A 4,633-nucleotide genomic window follows, 5' to 3' on the forward strand; every position below is an offset into this window, starting at 1 on the left:
CTGAGTTCCCAGCCTGCCTGCGCTGCTTGGATCTGCTGGGGGCCACGTCCTCCCGGGCACACACACCTGGCTCCCTGCCCTGGTTGTGTTCCGTCCTCTTCTCGCACGCGGGCCCAGGCTGTGTTAGGGTCCTGGCAGCCGCCTCCACGTACCCCTGATGCTTCTTGCAACCACGTGGCAGGCCACGTTATAACCCATCCATTTCAGAGCTGGAGAGGCTGAGGCCCGTGAGGTGAAGGCATCCGTCCATGGCCTTCACCTGCAAGGTCAGGTGGGGAGGGGTCGGCAAAACCCTGGGAGCAGGAAGGGGCCCGGAGGCATCTCAGGAATTTGTGGGAGCCCTTGCTGCTGATCCTCCAGGTGTTTGTGCTGTGCCAGAGCAGGGTAATGATTAAGCCAAGTGTTGGGAGGGGGAGATAAGGAGGGTGGGTTGTGGCGCAAGGAGAGAGGCCAGGTGTGAGCAGAGCAGGGACCCAGCCGCCCCCGCTCAGGGAGCCGGCACCTGGCGCTGTCTCTGCCGCCAGTGGCAGCACCCGCTCTGCAGGCCTGGAGCAGGCTGAGGAGTGACACCGCAAGGTCCTGGGCTTCTGCGTCTGGGCTGAGCTGGCGAAGGGCCCTGGTGTTCTGACCGGGCCAGCTTCTCCCAGCAGCCTGCTCTACGAGCAACATCAGTGCCCCTGTCCTGTCTGGGGGCAGACCCCGGGGCTGACCCCCACCTGTTGAGCCTGAGAGAGTCGTCTCTCCTCTCTGGAGCCCAGGGTCACCCGTAGCCAGGGGTCTGACGTCAGCCACATGGTAGGATTTGTAGCAAGTCTCCAGCAAGGCGGTGCACGATGACGCAATGACGTCCAACGGTTTCCGAGCCGTGATCCAAGAGCCAGAGGTCTGGAGCGGGGCCCGAGTGCCTGCCTTTGCAGCGAGCTCTCGGAGGCACCGATGCCCAGAGCTGGGACCACACTGTGAGTCGTGAGCTGCGAGATGCAGGCTGGGATGGGGAGCAGGAGCCACAGAAGTGCCTGCGGGAGGACCGGGAAGTGGGCGCCATCGGGCTGCCGTAGCAGATAGGAATGAATGAACCTATTGTTTTATTGTTCGACCAGGAAACGCCTCGGTGAAAGGGGTGGGGGCGTCAGTTCCTGCACGGGGAGACTGGCCAGGGTCTTTGCACCTCAAACCAGAGAAACTGTGGCTGCTCAGGGTCTAAGACAGGGCCCTCGCCCCAGTTCAGGGGTCAAGGGTCAGGGGTCAGGGGACGCCAGCAGAAGGTAGGGGCCATCTAGCTGGGTGTCCAGCAGGTATGGGGACAGCGGTTACACGGATGTGCACAGTGGACAGAATCTGTCTCTGTGTCCCCATGTCACGGCCTCCCGTGGAGGAAGGTGCCAGGCGGGGAGGGAGGGGTCACAGCTCTGTATCATTCGTGCTGCGTGATGTCACCAAGGGACAGCCCCCTTCAGGGCCTTGGTTTCCTCTTCTGTAGCCAGCAGGCGATGGTTCCCACTCTGAGTGCTCTGGGGAGGTGGCTGGCCACTCTGGCAATGGGGACAGTCCTGTCCCAGCAGGAGGCTCTGTCTCCCAGGGGCCTTCATGGTGGGCGGGGAGCCCTGCGCTGTGCTCCACACACCTTCCCGCAGCCCCCAACCAGGCCTCCGGGCAAGGGTCCCAGGGCTTGGTTGTCCCCGCCTGGCAAGAACCCGGCTTCTGGCCAGGATAACAGGTTCTGGGCACACAGAGCCCTCCTGGGCCAGAGGGAGGAGAGTCGGAGCAGAGGCCACTGTCCTGCCCCGGCTGACACCTGGTGGCATTCCTCCCCCCACCCAGACCTGGCTTCAGAGCTGCCCCTGGGTCTCGCCCCCTTCCAGACCCTGCCCGCCCGCACCTGCCTGCACACTGTTTGTTTATGCAGAGCAGGCAGCAGGTGGGGAGGAAGAGGGTGTGAGACCTGCCAGCAGATCTGCTCCCGGAGCCCGCCCCTGGGAGGCGCTTCCTGGGACAGGGGACTCAGTTTCAGCGCAGAAGCAGTCCCAGGAAATCCGCAGGGGCTGGCCTCTCTGCTCATCCCCGTGAGCCTCAACTCACTCATCTCTAAGATGAGACTGAAGGCCAGAATTGGGATGCAGTGGGTTAGGCTGGGTCAGGATGCCGGCATCACTGTGAGCGCTGGGTTGAGTCCCGGCTGCTCCACTTCCAATCCAGCTCCCTGCTAATGTGCCTGGGAAAGCAGGGGATAACGGCCCAAGTGCTTGGGCCCCTGCACCCACCCACATGGGAGACCCAGATGGAGCCCCTGGCTCCTGGCTTCAACCTGGCCCAGCCCAAGCCATTGCAGCCATTTTGAGGAATGAATCAGCAGGTGGAAGACCTCTCTCTCTCTCTCTCTCTCTCTCTTTCTCTCTCTCTCCCTCTCTGTCCATCACTCTACTCTGCTTTCACATACGTAAACCCATCGCTAAAGAGGAATAAAGCAGAGAGGGCCGCCGTGTGTCGGAGGCGCCAAGGGCACAGCCCAGGACCGCCGCTTGCCCGCGGGGAGCCCTCAGCAAGTTCGCTCCGCCTGGAGGGAGCGCAGGGCTTCAACCCTGAATTCCTCACCTCCCTGCGCCCAGGACCTCTGCAAACCAACCACAAGCGGGTCTGCAACTGAGAAATCATCACACCTGCCTGTTCTGCTACTGCCTGATGTCTTTTGATTGACAAACTTGAAGCAATGAACACGGCCGGTTAGTAAAGTGAGGCAGACGGGAAACCAGGAGGCCGGGCCCGGTCTCCGCTCTGCACCAATCTGCTGTGTGACCTGGGGCAAGTTGCTCTGCCTCTCTGGGCCTCAGTCTTCCCACGAGCAGAATGGAAGGGTGAACAGGGGGGCCCCAGGTGGACCTCCAGCTGCAGCACTCGGCACCCCGCTGTGCTGATGGTCGCTGCCCAGGCCCGTTCAGGGGGACAACAACGGTGGAGGGTGAGGAGCCAAACTCGCTCGCCCTAAGCACCAACCAAAACCCGGCATCAGCTGGAAACTGACAAGGGCATCTTAGAGCGAGCGCAGCCAGCTGGCGTGGGCAGCTGGTCTCCTGGTGCCTTGTCCTGGCAGCCGGTTCCTCACTCAGCGGCTCCTTCACACCCCCTTCATTCGTTCATTCATTTGTTCAGTCAAGTCAGTGGTTCACTGAGAGGCATCATAGCACACTGAGTGAGAGGCCAGTCTGCCTGGGTTCGAATCCCGGCTCTGCCGATTCCTGGCTGTGCCGCGACTTCTTTGCGCTTCCGTGTCCTCATCTGCTAAGCGCAGGCACGAGAAGTGCCCGCCTGGTGGGGGTTTCGTGCTAAGGGAGGGAGTGTGTGCAAATGCCGGAGCCCTGCCTGGAGCGTACCAAGGGTTGTATACACATCTGCTGCTGTTGTTTGTTTATTCTTTTGTCATTTCCTAAGAGACGGTGCCACGGCGGGCCCTGGGTTGGGCAGCTACCAGGGATTCAGACCTGAAGGGCGATCCCTGACCTTGAGGAAGTCGCAGAGGGCGAAACAGGCAATTATCAAGCTATGAAGTCAGTGTTATGGAGCAGGTAAGCACAGGGCACCATGGAAACACAGAGGCGGGGCACCCGGGCTGGACGGGCTGGGCTGCAGATGAGTGTGTGTGTGTGTGTGTGTGTGTGTGTGTGTGTGTGTGTCTGGGAGGGCTTCACGGCAGAGGTGGCTCTAGCTCTGGGTCTCATCAGTCTGGAAGTGGAGTGGGTGAGCGGACGGCAGCTCGGGGAGAGGCTTGGAAGGGAGAACGCAGGTGTTGAACAACAGGCCTGCTTGGGTGTGGCAGGCGGGGCGTCGGGGCCACTGGAGGTTCCCGGACTGCGGGGAAGTCAACACTGGATCAGCTGGGCGAGTGTCTCCCGCTCTGAGGATCACGCTCAAAATAAACCACAACAAGCCCCCTTCCTGGCGTGAGACTTCTTCATGGCTAAATGATTCACATGCACTCACACAGACACAGCGTGTGTGTTATAGACACACACAGACAGGAGAACTGAAACCCTAGCTCGAGACACAGGAAAAGACATTCTGCGCTTGGTCGACCTTGAGCCAACGGCTCTTCTCTCGCACTCCCAGGATTGCACCCCACACCCACTCCGAGCTCATTGCTGTGTACCGCGGGGCGCCCCAAAGAGGGGAAGGAGGCGAGCAGGAGCCCGCCTGGGCGTCGCTTCCCCTGCCCACCCCCCGCCGTGGCCCTGTGAAGCTCAGCTGCTGTGTTATTCTCAATGCAAGGGGCGAGTCCCTTAGTCAGCAAAGCAGGGGACCAAGCCCACATCTACCCGGATGCAGGAACTTCCGTGCAAAACCCGAGACAGCCCCCCGTGGTCAGGGTCATCCTCGCAGGCTGCCTAGAACAGTCCAACTTGCCTAAATAAATGCATAAAGCACTGAAGGTGTAGAAGAGGATTGGAAGGCTGTTCCCCCAATTTTTTAAAATATTTATTTATTTATTTGAAAGTCAGAGTTACACAGAGAGAGGAGAGAGAGAGAGAAGTCTTCCATCCACTGGCTCATTCCCCAGTTGTCCACAACGGCCAGAGCTATGCCGATTCAAAGCCAGGAGTCAGGAGCCCCCTCTGGGTCTTCCCACGTGGGTGCAGGGGCC

General features: G+C 60.5%; 1 long non-coding RNA gene across 1 annotated transcript; it reads left to right on the plus strand.

The window, feature by feature from the left end:
• Nucleotides 1–447: 447 nt before the first annotated feature.
• LOC127493641 (uncharacterized) lies at nucleotides 448–4,103 on the plus strand. Its single transcript, XR_011390046.2, has 3 exons — nucleotides 448–959; nucleotides 3,427–3,560; nucleotides 3,812–4,103. It is a non-coding gene; the product is annotated as an uncharacterized LOC127493641 (long non-coding RNA).
• The last annotated feature ends 530 nt before the right edge of the window (nucleotides 4,104–4,633 follow it).

The sequence above is a fragment of the Oryctolagus cuniculus genome, chromosome 7 (genome assembly GCF_051225735.1).
Source record: "Oryctolagus cuniculus isolate XC-2025 breed Fujian yellow rabbit chromosome 7, ASM5122573v1, whole genome shotgun sequence".
Taxonomy (NCBI): Eukaryota; Metazoa; Chordata; class Mammalia; order Lagomorpha; family Leporidae; genus Oryctolagus; species Oryctolagus cuniculus.